The sequence below is a fragment of the Callorhinchus milii genome, unplaced genomic scaffold (genome assembly GCF_018977255.1).
Source record: "Callorhinchus milii isolate IMCB2004 unplaced genomic scaffold, IMCB_Cmil_1.0 Scaffold2, whole genome shotgun sequence".
Lineage (NCBI taxonomy): Eukaryota > Metazoa > Chordata > Chondrichthyes > Chimaeriformes > Callorhinchidae > Callorhinchus > Callorhinchus milii.
In genome coordinates this window covers 53,027,181-53,043,931 of record NW_024704743.1, presented here as the reverse complement: position 1 = coordinate 53,043,931, position 16,751 = coordinate 53,027,181, and the positions used below count along the sequence as shown (strand labels likewise).

The 16,751-nt window shown below is 42.3% G+C and overlaps 1 protein-coding gene across 5 annotated transcripts in view; it reads left to right on the top strand.

Annotated features, from left to right (window-relative positions):
* Positions 1–311: 311 nt before the first annotated feature.
* The window catches only part of pals2b (protein associated with LIN7 2, MAGUK family member b), a 78,012-nt gene continuing 61,572 nt past the window's right edge, over positions 312–16,751 (top strand). For 2 of the 5 annotated variants that reach the window (XM_042346891.1, XM_007903127.2), the window contains exon 1: positions 13,803–13,954. The gene's annotated coding sequence lies outside the window, so the exon portion shown is untranslated. Of the gene's footprint in view, positions 340–573; positions 791–13,802; positions 13,955–15,141; positions 15,164–16,751 lie in introns of those variants that run through there. The other 3 variants (XM_007903119.2, XM_007903133.2, XM_007903135.2) reach the window with 3 other exon arrangements.

Below are 16,751 nucleotides of genomic sequence, written 5' to 3'. Positions count from 1 at the left end.
GTGTGTTGGTGTGTGGGGGTGGGGGTGGGGGGGGGGTTGGTGTGTGTGTGTGTTGGTGTGTGTGTGTGGGGGTGGTGGTGGGGGGGGGTTGGTGTGTGTGTGTGTTGGGGTGGGGGTGGGGTGGGGTGGGAGGGGGCACTATGCCAACACCCTGTTCCGCCTGTGGAACGTGGTCCGGGGGCCTCGGAACGCGTCGATTGTCCCCGTGGTTCCATCTCCGCGGCGCAGTGCGCGCGCGCGCTCCACCTTCCATCAGCCGCTCGCCCCCGCGACAGCGCGTCTCTCACACACAGTACAGCACAGCACAGCACACGCTTCCTCTCCCTCTCCACCTCGCAGGTTTGTGCCGCATCTTCACCGCCTCGTATTGTTAACCGACCTTTTCTTTATCTCTCACACGCGATCAGGTCAAACTTTTATTGAGTGTGTGTGACTCTCTGTGTGTGTGTGTGTGGGTGTGTGACTGTGTGTGTGTGTGACTGTGTGTGTGGGTGTGGGTGTGTGACTGTGTGGGTGTGTGACTGTGTGTGTGTGTGTGACTGTGTGTGTGTGTGTGTGTGTGTGACTGTGTGTGTGTGTGTGACTGTGTCTGTGTGTGCGCTGCCTCTCTCTCTCCTCCTCAAAAGTAGTATCTGTTAACATTACGTGGCGGGTGGCGCTTAAACCTTCTTCTGCAACAATCACCACCACCACCACCACCCGAGCGGAAAGTGTACACGTTATTGCCACCTTTTATGAAGAAAGAAAGAAAGAAAAAAAAAGAGAGAAAAGTTTTGCAATGTAACCTCTGGTAGGAAGAGACACAGAGAGAGAGAGAGAGAGAGATTGTATTGGTGGTGTGTGTTTCTGACCGGGGTTTTTTTTTTGTATGATCTTTATTTAATAATTGTTCCAGTCATCGCGTGTCCTGTAGAATTAGTAATACTGCTGCCCGTCACTAGGGAAGGGCTGTGTGTGTGAGTGTGTGTGTGTGTCTGGAGGAGAAATTCATTCAGGAAATAGGCTGCACTGGAGCCCTGTGCAATCCCACTGAGTGACCTGACCCTGTGTGTGTGTGTGTGGTGTGTGTGTGTGTGTGGGGGGGGAGGGGAGGGGGAGAATGACCACATTGCTCCACTGGGTCGGAGACCAGCAATGTATCATCAAACCCTAATTGTCTTCGATTTATTATCTTTTTCTTTCGGGGGAGAGGTGGGGGCTCTCAAATCAACAGTGCGGGTGTTTTGCACTTTCTGTCCCCATTGTTTGAGCTCATGGCTGTCAAATTGGTCTGGTTTCGTGTTTGATTGGCTGTTCTCTTCGACCGAGCCTTCAGCTCCTCTCTCGACTCTCTTCCCCCTCCTCGCTCCCTCCCTTCCCTCCCCTCACCCTGACCGTTTCCCCCCTCCTCGCTCCCTCCCTTCCTCCCCTCACCCTGACCGTTTCCCCCCTCCTCGCTCCCTCCCTTCCCTCCCCCCACCCTGACCGTTTCCCCGCTGCTCGTGTCCCGACCCAACTGTCCAGCGCCTTGGGACGTCCTCCCGACGTGAAAGGCGCTCTATAAATGCAATCTTGTTGTTGTTGTTGTTCTATTGGCTGAATGACAAAATGGGTATTCTATATATTGAAGGTATGAATTGAGCCGGACCTTCTCGAATATAAATGCATAGCGTAAGATAAGATACATGTCGATGGCCTTGTAGCAAACTGATTTGGATGCTTAACAAATTTGGTATTATGTGTGATATAGTCAGGGAGATGTGTGCGAAGAGACGTTTTTATGAACTTGGGAGGTATCTTCGATGTAATCCTTTGCCAGTTAATATTTCCAATAATCCTGTAGCGTATTGGTTACAGCACTCATCTCGCAAGCGAGAGTATTCCAGGGCAGGGGGAAACCTTAGGCAAGTTTCCTTACTCCACACCTCTGTTGACTTGGCAGTAAGTAGCAACATGGTTGTTAGTCGATTGGCAGATCACTTTCTGGGGATAATAGTCCTTTCAAAATAAATAAACTAATTAATAATAATTTGGTCACTTAATCCACTCACTCAACGATGTAATATATATATTATATATAATATTATATATATAATATACATATTGCGCTATATCAAATGCAAGTATTATTATTTCTTTGCAGCATTTGGAGACTATCAGGAGATTTATAAACTGAGGACTTTACTATAAATTTCTACACGGGTGATTAATTCACTATTAGACATACTAATCCTCAAGAATGTGTCCGAAATATTCTAGTTTGATATTTTTAAATACTGCTTGAAGTTCAATTAAGACTGTTCAATTTAATGGATTATAACTTTTTTTAGTTGACTCGTCTGTGGAGCATAATGCAAAAAAGGGAGATTAAAGTTTTTTTTATATAGAGAGGGTTGCTGGAATATGTTATGCTTTACCATACATGACTGTTAAAGCTGAGTCAATGATGGCATTTAAAAGGAAATTGATAATTAATAATAATCCTTGCATTTGATATAGTGCTTTTCACGTTCTTCTAAGACGTCTCAAAGCGCTTCACAGAATATACTGTAATGTGAATTGACTGAATATTTTGTGGGCGACACGTTATTAAGGAATTTTGAGAACAACCAGGAGACTTGGATTAGAGTAGATACTGCATCTCTAGTAGGGGAACAGGCACTGGTACAGACTCAATGGGAGGAATGGCTTCAGTCTGTGCAGTAAACTTTGTATGGTTCTTTCTCTGAATTTTGCCAATAATGAATAATAAACCTTGCTTTTGATATAGCACTTTATCATGTTGTCAAGATGTTTCAACAAGCTTCATAGAATATCCTGTAAAGTGGTGTAACTGTGTGTTTTGTGGGTGAATGCTGCAGCCAATTTGTGCATAACAATGTCCCACCAACAGCCATGAAGTGAGTGACCACAATTATATTTCAGGGATTATTGGCCAGGAAACTGGGAGAAACTAAGTAGCGCCATGATCACGAACATGGATGCTGTCAATATTTTGTCGATTTGCTGATACTTGGAAACACTTTTACATCTCCATCAAAAAATAAATAATAATAATAAATTGGTCGCTCAATTCAAGAATGTTTATGGGACACTACTCTGTGCAATTGGCTGCTGTGTTTCGCCTACAAAATAGACAGTCAATTCACTTCAGTGTATTCTGTGAAGCTCTTTGAGATGTCTTGAAGATGTGATAAGGCGCAATATCAAATGCAAGGATTATTATGTACTTAGCCAGGTTACCTGATTGTCCAGCGCCATGGGACATCCTCCTGATGTGAAAGTCGCAATACAAATGTAATTTTCTTGTTACCTGACTGAGACGCAACTAGTCCCTTAAGACAAGTATGAAAATTACTGTTTTGTGATGCTGCAATTCAAAGTTGAGAACCCAGCACACCAGAATTCTACTTATCCTTTCCCTGTAAACCACTTTGTCTTAAAATTTAAGGTCATGTGGAATTCTGAACAATTCTTAAAATAATAATAATAACAATAATAATAATAAATTCAGTCTTAATTTTGAAATGGGTTCTTTTTAAGAACTTGAGAAAGCTGTTTTCCAAATGAAGACTGAATTTAAGATTTCTTCATTACTGTGAATACTTAAATGTTGAGACAAAATGGCCTTACAAGCTAAGACGAAGGTGAATTTAGGATCATACACCTCCATTTTTGTGAGCTAGTCGCTAGATTCACAGTCAGGAATGGAAACTAGATGGTCACCTCGCTCTTGCAATTATAATGCTTTGATGAGCTAATTCAGTATCTGGAAGTTATTTTTGTGACTTACATGAATACATCCACATTATTCTTTGATATTTGTATGTCTTATTCAGACCTTGAATTAGATCTATACTTCTCAAGAGACCTGTCATTTTTTTTTCAAAACTTTGTTTGAGTTTTTCTACATGAAACTGTTTAAGTAATTGCATGGCACAGCATTCACCAGAACATCTAGGCCAGAGGAGTTGAATGTGAAGTTAACGCTAAACCTTAACTGTCAATCTTAATTTTGTCATTTACTCCCATTGGTGCTTTGTAGTTCTGATTTTTGTAGTTCTGCTGTGGTAAACTAGTAGGTGCAGATGATAGTGGTCTTGAATATAAAGATGCTTTCTCATTTGCAGCAATTACTGGTGTGGTAGAATTATGATTTAAGAGGAACGACATCAAATGGGGAAGATATTTTAATGGGTTTGGTTTTTCCTTAACAAATCCATTGCGATAATAGAATTTTGGATTAAGAACAGCACTAAAACCTCTGGAGAATTGGAATAAAATTCCCCTCTCCACCTGTTTTTGTTTCTATATTTACAGAAAGTAGCTTATGTGAAACTGTTTCTGGCTTTTTGACCGAAAGTGCCTTGCTGGGTCTCATTGTTCTGCATATTAGGGTAATTGTGGAGTCCTGTAGCTCAGTGGTTAGAGCACTCGCTTTGCAAGTGAGAGACCTGAGTTCAAATCCAGGCAGAGGGCGAAACCTTGGACAAGTTTCCTTACTCCACACAGAGCCTAATAATAATCCCTCCAAAAATAAAAACAATAATAAATTGGTCATTTTCAATCTACGACTGTTTGTGGGACATTGCTGTGCGCAATTGGCTGCCGCGTTCGCCCACAAATATACAGTCAATTCACTTTACAGTGTGTTCTGTGAAGCGCTTTGGGACATCCTCCGACGTGAAAAGCGCTATATCAAATGCAAGGATTATTATTATTAATGTTATTGTACCCAATTTTCTCTGCTTCTAAAATTTTCCATGTTTCAATCTTGATATCAAAAAATAACTCTGGATTGTTGTGAATGTTGCACATTTGGACAGCAGTCAAATTTTTATTTAAAAAGCTGTCCTACACATCAACCAAGAAAATCCCAATTGACCAAACCAGTAAATGAACATGTCTCACAAAGCTTCTTTTCTGAAAGTGACTCCAGATTTGTAAAGCAGCTTTTAGTCAACAGAAGAAAAATGGAGCACTTTAATTAAGATTGGAAAGTTGTGAGTATTCTTGTTAATTTCTCAGTATGCCTACACAACATGCAGTCATTACTAGTGGTGGACTGGCACCCTGAAAGAGCTTGGCATTTTCAGGTAAAATGTGGGCGCTGATTTGCAGGGATGCTGATTCCACATAAAACCTCTGTGTGCTTAAAAACTTTGTTGGGGTTTAAACAGGACGGTGGGATCCGAGCAGCAGTTGGCTATAATAGCTGTCACTCATCAGAGAGACCCGGCTCTGGGTGATGATTGACTGGTCTGAGCTGTTGCTCACGGACCACCTAGATGTCTGGTTCTGGGGTGGGAAATAACAGGCGCTGCAAGCCAAAGCCCCAATGGTTATGGTGATCCTAGCTGGACAAGCAGGTGGAAAGCTTGCCAGACAGCAATATTAATGGCAAGCTATGCGGTTTTAGCTGGTTAGACTCCAGGGGGCTACGTCCTTCTAAGGAGAGAGTGTGTATTACAGTAAATCTCTGGAATTTACATATATCGGTGGGATGCATAGAACTGATAGATTTCCAGCATCTGCAGTGTTTTGCACAGAACTGGTTCAGGTGCTCTTAAGCATGGTGATGGATTTCTGCATGTGTCATACACCCAGCTGACCAAAAAAGATAGTAATGTTTAAATGGGTCTCATCTTTCCAGCTTAACTCACCAGGCCTACATTTACATAATTTAAAGCCTATTCAATTTTCTGTTCCACACAGCGACTGTGTACATGTGTGCAATCCATAACTTGATGTGTTAAAAATGAATCATGCTGATCACATTTCGTTTGTAAAAACTGAATGAAACTAAATAGTTCTGATAGTAATAATCCATGCATTTGGCATAGTGCCTGTAACTTCAAACCTCTCAAAGTGCTTTATAAAATTTCTATAGTGACTGTATACTACAGCACAATTCCGCAAACAGTGAAGCGAATGACCCAATTTTTTGTCTGGGGTATTATAATTGCTCCGAGATGCTATCCAAGTGAAGGGCGCTATATGAATACAAGTTGTTGATTAATGGCTAGGACACCTGCTTTCTTCTTCAAACAATAATCTTAAATGATCATCTAAATAGGCACACTTGTGTTTAACATCTCATCTGAAGGATGGCACCTCTGATAATTTAGTGCTCCCCCAGCATTGCATTGGAGTGTCGACCTAGAGTGTGTGCGACTTGAAAGCTGAACCTTTTGATTCACGTGAGAATGCTACCAGCTGAGCCGGTATGTTTAGCTAATCAGTATATTTTGTACAGTTTGCTTCAGAAGATGATGCATAAAGTGACATAGCTTCACAATCTTCTTGAAAGTGTGCTTGTGAAGTTTAGTAAGCAAATATATGTCAGTGCTGTGTGATTGCTTTAGAAGTCATGTGATCATCTGAATATATTTCAAACCTAAAAGCATGTGACTTTACTTTGAAGTAGATTTTTTTAAAAGCAAACAATTGCTGAAAATCTGCAACTGAAGCAAAAAAATGCTGGAAATGCACAACAGGTCGATCAGAATTTGAAAGAGAAAGATTGGATAATGTGTGAGATGTGAAACTTCATCAGAGCTGAAGTATGTTTGTTTCGCTTGAAATAGAATATATCTAAAACCAAGTGTCATAATTATGGCTCTTATTTCTATTTACTGTTGCTCAGCTACTTGATGTATATGTATGTAATACTAAAATAATCCAAATTCATTCAGTGCTTAACAGTGAAAAGGGAAATAATCTGTTGATTTCATGTGATGCTTAATTGATCAACAAAATAGAGTGAGGATGAGAGCATTTGAATTGCGAGAAGTACTCTTACAATTGTACATCCACAGCTGCATTGTGTGTGTTAAATATTGAAAACTGTCAGGACTCAGTCTGTCAAGGGTTTTGGTTTCTAATTTATGCTCTGTTCCTCCCTCCTCAAAACCCTCAACTGTGCTGTTTGGGAAGTGTGCTTCTTGGCATCTTCTCCAGATGACTGAATTGAGAATGGAAGTGTTGCGGAATGGCAGTCTGATACAGCATGTCGGTGAGCTGCATCAGTGCATCCTGTTCCAGTCTGTTGTTCCACCAATGTGATGTACTGCAGAACTGCCCTCTAACCAAGCTAGATAATATATTATTGTCCATGCCCTTTGGCAAAGATTGGTTGGTACAATTTGTGGCTACAGACAGGTATTGTCTCCAGGCTGTTCTTCAAACATACAGTGCTCCTTATTTATGAAACAAAGAGGTTACTTGTAGTTTGATAGGTGGATGCAACTTGTTGTGGTTCATTTTCCCTTCTTCTGACAAGCATTCAATCCTTCTCATTGCATTTATATAGTGCCCTTCACGTCAGGAGAATGTCCTGACTGGAGAGTGAAGCACCCAAGCTGAGGTTTGGAGTCAAGAGGGGTGGAGGGCAAGGGAGATGGGGGTAGGGGGATAATTGAAGGCAAGGTCTCAACACGGGCCTTGAAGGAGGCAAGTGAGGGGGTGTGTCGGAGGGCTCTGGGTTGGAGTTCCAGAGGGTTGGGGCAGAAAGGCTGAAATCCTGACTGTTGATGGTGTAGCGGGCAGGGCGGAGGGCGAGAAGCAGGCCAGTGCCTGCCAAGCAGAGGGAGCGGGCAGCTTGTTTACGGTTTGGTAGATTACACAGGTAGGGGGGGAGCAAGACCATGGAGGACTTTAAACGTAAGGACAGGACAAGGATCTTCAACTTTGGACATTCTCTGGAAACTGCTAGGAGACTGAGACCCTGGGGCCTACTGCAGCCAAGCTTGATCCTGTTCTTCTCAGGGATCCATATATGCACTTTGAGTGGAGTAAGGACACTGGAGAATTATTAGGAGTGGAAATTGTTGACTTTTTTCTCTTCCCTTCCTTAATTCAGGATGTTAAATCCATTGTGTTTTGTGCCATTCTGTCAGTTTTTCGACTCCTCCCATTTAGTGATCATCTTGAATGGGGGGAGGGGGGATGGATAGGTCAACAGGATCAGTCACTGTAGGGAACTGTTTTCCATCACAAAAGACAGGTGTTTTGTTTGGAGTAATTGAATAATTACAATTTTAGATGATTAGCTGAGGATGTGTGTTTTACCTTAATTTAGCTTAATTGTGTCAATAATTCTGCAAATTATGTTCAAACCGAGGATACAGCTTTATAATTTAGTGTGTGCAATTTTGCTAGTTTTGCGTGTTGTCGAATTATTTGCACAGAAGATAATTTCTGTTTCCTTTTGCGTAAAGGCTGATGGGCAATGCTAATCGGCCAGGAAATGGAACTGAAGTCCTGAAAACTCAGTTCCAGGCAGGATATCAAAAGCAATCAGTGAGGTTTGAACAAATCCCGTGTGGAGTTAGTGGATGGATTCTGCTGTGGATTCTGGAATTCACCATTAAACTTGGTATTGTGGCCACAAAGTATCTCATTACATTGTCCTTTGATTAGGGAGGATGAAGAAAAGTCTGAAGATCATGAAGAAACCATACTCACTTAAAAGGGCCCTTGAGTGAAACAAAACCATTGAATGACTGAGCACATTGGAAATGTGCTGAAATTCATTACTGCGGGTTAATTGTGCTTGATTAATCTGTTGTTTTAAAAATGTTGATTTCTTATAATTGGCTGTGTAAGTAAACCAAGTGTCAACAACAACAACAACAACAAGATTCCATTTATAAAGCGCCTTTCACGTCAGGAGGACGTCCCAAGGCGCTGCACAGTTGGGTCATGACCCGAGCAGGGGGGAAATGGTCAGGGTGAGGGGAGGGAAGGGAGGGAGCGAGGAGGGGGAAATGGTCAGGGTGAGGGAGGGAAGGGAGTGAGAGGGGGGAAATGGTCAGGGTGAGGGGAGGGAGGGAGGGAGCGAGGAGGGAAGAGAGTCGAGAGGGGAGCTGAAGGCTCGGTCAAAGAGAAAGGTTTTGAGACCGGCCTTGAAGGAGGAAAGGGAGGAAGCGGCGAAGGCACTGGGGGATGAGTTCCAGAGCCTCGGGGCTGAGAGGCTGAAGGCCCGACCACCGATGGTAGGGCGGTTGGGCCGGGGGACGTGGAGCAGACCGGAGCCAGAGGAACGGAGGGTACGGGCAGGTAGGTAGGGGGATAGTAGGTTGGAGAGGTAGGAGGGAGCAAGGCCGTGAATGGCCTTGTAGGTGAGGATGAGGATCTTGAAATCAATCCTCTGGGGGATGGGGAGCCAGTGGAGGCGAGCGAGGGTGGGAGTGATGTGGTCCCGAAGCCTGGTGCGGGACAGTACACGAGCTGCAGAGTTCTGAATGACCTGCAGCTTGTGGAGGGAGGTGGCGGGAAGGCCGGCGAGGAGAGAGTTCCCATAGTCCAGCCTTGAGGTGACAAAGGCGTGGACCAGGGTTTCAGCAGCGTGAGGGGTGAGGTAGTGCCGTAGTCTGGCGATGTTCCGGAGGTGATGGAAGGCGGTGCCAGTTGTGGTGCGGATGTGAGGGAGAAAGGACAGCTCAGGGTCGAACAAAACGCCGAGGTTCCTGACTGGCTTTGAGAGGTGGAGAGTGCAGCCTTGGATGCTGATGGTGTCAGCGCCTGAGGTGCGGAGGCGCTGACGTGAGCCAATCAGGAGGGCCTCGGTTTTTCGCACGTTGAGCTGAAGAAAGTTGTCTCTCGTCCAGGACTCGATGTCGGACAGGCAGCTGTCAGGACATCGGTGGTCGTGGAGTTGAGAGTAGAGGAGGAAAGGTAGAGTTGGGTGTCATCCGCATACATGTGGAAGTTAACTCCATGTCTGCGGATGATGTCACCGAGGGGGAGCATATAGAGGGTGAAGAGGAGGGGACCGAGGACAGAGCCCTGAGGGACACCACATGAGACAGTACGGGGGGTGGAGGAGAAGCCATTCGTCGAGACAAAGTGAAGACGGTGAGAAAGGTACGACCTAAACCATTCAAGGACAGTGCCTTGAAGGTTGAGGTGGGAGGACAAGCGGTGGAGTAGGATAGCGTGGTCGACCGTATCGAATGCTGCCGATAGGTCGAGGAGGACGAGGAGGCAGAGGGAGCCCTGGTCACAGATGGTCAGGATATCATTGGTGACCTTGACCAGGGCAGTTTCTGTGCTATGGGCAGCACGGAAACCTGACTGAAGGGGTTCGAAAAGAGAATGGGTGGAAAGGAAAGAGCGCAGTTGGGAGGCGACAACTCTTTCCAGGACCTTGGAGAGAAAGGGGAGGTTGGAGATGGGCCGGTAGCTTGATAGCTGCGACGCATCAAGGGAGGGTTTTTTCAGGGTGGGCGTGATGGTGGCAGTTTTTAAGGGAATGGGGACAGAGCCAGAGGAGAGGGACAGGTTGATGATGTCGGTGATATGTGGGGCAAGAAAGTGGAGCTGGGAGATAAGGAGTGGAGTGGGGATGGGGTCAAGGGAGCAGGTGGTTGGTTTTAGGGATAGGACTAAGTGTCTTAGTCTATATACATAAATGCTTAGTATAGAAACTCAACTGCAGTCCAGATTGTAGGGGGCAAGGAAGTATGCTCAGAAGATAAACTTGAGACTATTGCCTGGAGAAACCATGCTTTTTTAAAAAAAACCTTCAAAGTAAAGTGCCGATTTATCGGTTGTGCACCTTCAATTCACTTCCAGTATTTTCAGTTTATTCACCAGATTTCCAGCAATTGTTTTTGTCTTTAGTCTAATTGTGTGCTCCATGTTTATAATGTTGTATGAAGAGTCAAATCAATTAAACTGTACTGACATTTGTATGCTGGACAGATTCTTCCTTATGCTTGTTGTAGATGAAACTGTTCTCCATAGTCTATCCTCCTTGGGGTGGTTGGGTATGGGCGGTAGGGAAGCTAAGTGAAGTTGGACGGGCTACGAGGTGACATGCTTTGCGACGAAAAATTGCAGTCAAGTCAATCCTCTGTGATGGTCTCAGTAGTCCAGTTTCTAGGCCAGGCAGGTTCGCAGTACTCCAGGGTGATACTAATGATGGACCTGCTGCCTGGCTTATCGGCAGAATTTGGAGAGCAGACGTCACTTGAGGCAGAGTTTCTTCTCACTCAGCTCCTTTTATCCCTGCAAACCGAAGCCTTAACTGGCAGGTTGGTCCAAGCCGGACAAGCAGTGGGAAGCTTGCCAGTCAGTGTTTTCAATGACAAGCAGGTCATTGAACAGGTTTTTTAGGTTCTGTACCGCAGGATAAGGATGAAAGAATCTAAAATTAAAAACATGTAATTAACGGATACTCTGCTAAAGATGTTTGGTGTAAACAAAGAACAACAACGATTTGCATTTATAAACAGCAAATGAATAAATGAAACCGAGGTGCAGCAAGAAGCTGCAACGTACAGGCTGCCACCAGATTTATTTTATAGACCATCTGGCTGAGGCAGAAGTCAAGGCAGTATCCACAGTAAACTTAATCTACATATAGTGAACCTTCAAAATGTTTCTCAACCAACCATGACTTTTTGTAGTACTAGTGAATCTACATTTGTTTACATTTGAAAGCAGTATTCCTTTTAAACAGGACTTAGCCTTAATGTCATGAGTCTGCCAAGCCCCATGTGCATCGATGTGAATGAATATGGGCGCTGAATACGTCAGTTGATTACATCTATCTTTCGCCATCTGTCTGTAGTAATTACTTTGAAAACTGCAGTAACATTTCTGGAGCATAATGAGAAATGAAAGCAGATTTGAATCTTTGTGCTGCAACTTTAATGCTAATGTTCAATATGTTCCAGCTTTATTGTTTCAGAGAGTTTGAATGCACAAAGACATTACGTCTTTGGGGTGAGGTCCTAATTTACAGGAACATTCCCACTTGTTTGTTGGGGAAAGGGAAGTTACAACGGTGACAGATGACATCAGTTACAAAATCTCAAATGGTGTTTCCAGTGAGACTTACGTGCTTACAAGTTTACTCGGAGGACGCAACGTGTTGGGATTACAGTACCACATTATAGGCCCCATAAATTTTCACATTTTTTTAAAATTTGTTTTCTTCTAATCTTACACTGCAAGTATTTATTGAGTCAAATATTGTAACTACAATGCTTATTTCTTTTCAGTGCAATTGCATGTATGAATATGGCCTAAGTCCTTCCAATTAAAAGCGATACTAACTTTTAGCAAGAACCATTTTTATCTGTCCTAATTTCTGGTGTTGGAACAGTGTAGGAAATTCACTGCAGTGTACAAGAGGTGAGGGGAGGAACACCTGTCAGGGAGTATTAAAAAGGTTTTATGGTTTGCAGATATGGGAGCAATTAAGATAATTTGGAGTTTGATCACTGAAATGGTGATCTAACAGCATGGTGGGCAGTGGCTGTAAAGAAAGCAAGTTTTCAGCTAATAAGTTCTCTAACATAATTCAAGGAAAGGATGCCATCCACCACCTCGAATATTATGCGCAGTGTTACTGTAAGGATGTTGGCATTGGAAGAGGTAGAATAAAATGCAACAACATTAATAGATTAATAATGCCTGAGTTATGCGAGAGATTATGGGAAAGCCCATGTCAAAGTAAGATGCAGGGGAAATGTTGGTTAAAGGATTTAAGATAATAAAGGGTACAAATCAATTACACCCTAATATATTTAACCTGGTCAAAGCTGTAACTGTACACAGTGAGTAAAGTGAATTTGTGATCACCATCCTGACCCCTGACTGTCCAGCGTCTTGGGACGTCCTTCCGAAGTGAAAGGCGCTCTATAAATGTAATTTTATTGTTGTTGTGGAATAGACGAGTCAGGGGGGCAATGGAGATGTATCATGCTAGCAAATTTAAGAGGGAAATTGCTTGTGTTAATGAGACTCGCATGAGACACAAAGGACCCGTGAGAAGTTGAACTGGGCAAGATTACTGTTTCCTCATCAGAAGGCATGAAGGAAATTTTAATATTGCCATCTGACTTTTTCACTGAAAGAAGATTAAATATTGTGTGTACTGAAGCTGTGTGATCTGATGTTGCTGAGTGTAGTGAAATTAATAATAATCCTTGCATTTGATGTAGTACTTTTCACGATGGGAGGACATCTTGAAGCACTTCACAGGAATGCATAAAGTACAGTGATTGTGCTTTGTAGGCGAACGTGGCAGATAATTTGTGCATAGCAATGACTCACAAATGGCAATAAAGAACGAGAATGACCAATTTTATTTGGGGGATTTTTGGCCGGGATACCAGGAGAAACTGCCTTCTCTTACGAAACTGCTGTGGGATCTTTAATGCCATTTGTTTTGTCAGATGGGCTCTCGGGTGAATGTCTCATCGGAAGGACAGTATATCTAACAACAATCCAAGCCTCTAGATGTCTCAAAGCGCTTCACAGAATATAAAGTGACTTAACTATATATTTGTGTGCGAAATACGGCAGCCAATTGCCCACAGCAGTGTCCCACAAACAGTTGTGGATTGAAGTGTCCAAACTGTTATTTTTTTCTTGAGGGATTATTATCAGGCGTGTGGAGTAGGGAAACGTGCCCAAGGTTTTGCCCTGACGGGAATCAAACCCAGGTCTCTCACTTGCAAAGCGAGTGCTCTAACCACTGAGCTACAGGACTCCACGGGACTCTATAGATTCTGATTTGTCCCTAATCAGAATCAGTTATTCCCATTCTAATGCCAAGGAAATGTACTGTCGGCATCCACGTTTTATATGTAAATCGCGAGATGGTCCTGTTTTTCTTTCTGTCATTTTTGGATTTATTTGAACAGTCAATGCTGTGGCCATCGTTGATGTCAAGGAGAGAGTGCGTCTTTCATTCCAATGATCTATCTCTCTAATTTCTTAGCCGTGTAGGTGGGATGTGTGGAATTCTCAGTTTGGTTTGGATACTCTTAAGCTTGATGATGGGTTTCTTCTGCATGTGTCAGGCACCCAGCTGACCACCCAAAAATTGACATCATTGACAGAAGTGGCTTGGAATGATCCCAATGGTGTAAGGAAATGGGATCTAATGCACAGCAAGACAGCCATGGTTATTGATACAGCAGCAGAATACAAAATCAACTTCAACTTGTTGGAATTGGTAAATGTGTAAAAATCTGATATCAATGAGAATTTTTAATAGAATTTTTTTTTAGAGTTTTCAACCTTCATTATTTTTTGTAGCTTTAACATGTTGCCTCACCAAAGTAAAGGTTTATGGTAATTATTTGTAAACCTGCACTGCAAGGTCCGTCACCCATGCCTTTATAAAATTATGGATGAATGTACACTGTTTCTCATCTTTGAAATTGAAACACATTTTAATAAGTGTTTTGGTGGTATATCTCAATCAAAATGACACGTTTAATGTGAATAACAGCCTTTATTGCTGATGATTACTAAGCACTCAGAATTGCTATCCAACATGAATGGTGTTATATAAATGTAAGTTGCTGCTGTTGAAATGAATGAGCAATGGCCATATTGTGCTTTTTGTATTTTTGTTGTATTAAGTGGAAATTATTTGCTGTAATATACATGATATCATTGATTGATTGATTGAACTTCAGAGTATCTATCACATGAACAAATTAGCATTTAATAACTAAAGAGAGTGAAGATTGGATGCACTGCATTTCCTTCTTGTGCGGTTGGCATCGCTGTGAAAATTGGATGGATGTGGGAGGGCAACTTTAACCCTGTACCTCTGCCGTTGAGAAAGATTGGTTTGTCAGCATATTTCAGGCCTGCAGCATAATTAAAACCACATGTGAGTACTCAAAATGGTGACTCGCCACCTGCCTACAGAAGGGAATCAGAAGTGATGGGCTGACATTCTACCGTTCAATTATTTAACAGTTCCCTATTTATATATGGATATTACCGTGGATAAGTGAAAGCAAGGTTTTGTTTTTGACCCACTGCAAAGCATGTGTAATATACCTGATGCCTGTTAAAGAGAATTCTTTCATGTCTTGGTTCACAAACGTTGACATGACTTATACTTTGGAAGAAAAGTTTGGTAAAGTTATGCAAACAAGAAACTGTTGAATTTTTCCCTATTCCTTTCCCTCAACCCCCTCATCATACAAGGAGCTTCACACACCAGCCTGATCTACTCCTCATCTGATGTCCACCCACATGCATTTTCCAGCAGAGGACTTTCAATACAGGTCAGGAGTGAAAGCCCTGATCTTGTTCCTAACTCAGGGAAACTAAGACTAAATGTAGACTTCAACTACTACCCTGTCATGAAATCAAAAATACATTGGCCTAATTGGAATAGCTGAAGTTTATTTGACCTTCACAGGTAAGACCTCCTTATTACCTGTTCTGGGCTGGGCCACTTTGTTGTTTTTAATAGATGGCTTTTTGCTGGGGTAGACAAACTGCTTTCTTCTTTTCACTGCCTTTCATGGAAAAAAAAATACATTGGCCTAATTGGAAACTGCTGTAGCTGAAATTTATTTGGGTTCTGTTGCCCTGAGAAAACTATTCTTAATAGAGGAGACCATCTCTTCAGCATATGATTGTTGAAAGTTGGTTCTTGGCTGCATATGTGGTTTGCATTGATGCATTAAGGTATCTTCTTCTGCGGGTGGAAACAAATTTTACGCTGACTGCTGAGTTGTATACTTTTGATCAGTATTAGAAGGTAACAGTTTCTGTCATTGATGAAGTAAAAAACTAATTTACTCAGTTGTCTAGTAGTGCATGGGGAATGATGCAGCCATGTCACAGATCAGAAAATTGTAAAGCAGGACTGATTTGTGGAGTGGACAAGGGCCCTATCCTTACATCTCTGTCTCTTTCAATGTATTGTTTGAAATAAGCTTGCAATTGGCTTGAAGTAAGTTCACTGCACAGAAGAGACCATTCAGCCATTGTGTTTATGCTGGTACTAGATCTCCTACCAGAGCAACCCACTCTCATCCATTTCCTGAATTTTAGCCTTCAGTAGTATTCCTCGAGTATTTATCCAGTTGACTTTTAAATGCTGTTGTGAAATTAGCTTTAACAATAATTTCTGATAAGGAATTCCATATTCTAACAGCAAAAACTACTTGCACTTATAAAGTGCCCACCACCCATAATTTAATATAAGTGAAGGGCACTGTTATTTTTATTATTTTATTACTCAGAAGCTGTATGTATTATATCTGACTTGCAAGTGCTTCAAGCTCATGTTAAATGCCAAAATGTGAGCATTTCTCAACGCAGACATTCATTGCCCTTGATTTGCATTTAACAAAAACATTTCAAGTATGAAAATGGTGAGTCTGGCGTATATTTATGTGAGGTCTCCAGCATTTCATTAATTTTGCATCTTGGTTGTAGGGATTAGGAGATTTTAAAGTATGCTTGAGCTAAATTATTGTGTGGTGTGGTCGGTCCATCTGAACTGGATATAAAAATTAGGCAACAGAGCTCCTTAAAATTTAGATGTTGTTTTGTGCTATTGGCAACAATTTTACAATCCTGATGTCTGTTGCTATTTTTAAGCCTGTTATTGAGGCATGTTCAGTTATATATCAGTTCATATATAATTTTTCACCAAAACAAAGAGGCCTTTATTCTGGCATTGGTGATGCCTTCTGGAGTAGATTTGGGTTGAATTGGGTTGAATTAACTGCTGAATGAGCAAGAGCTTCATGGGCTTTGGTACAACATGGTGCGTGTTTGTGAGTGTGTGTGCGCGCGCGCACGGACAGATTCTTAATTGCTTTTCAAGGGTTATGTAGGTGTTGGGGAATGGGACACTTTTAGCAGCCAGTTTTCTTAAGCATACCTGGTTTTATCATATGCAGGTGACTAAATGGAACAACCTTTATGTTGGGTCTTTACGATGAGAATGAATTCAAGATTGTGACTAGTGCAGTAAAAGCTTGGAAGAACTT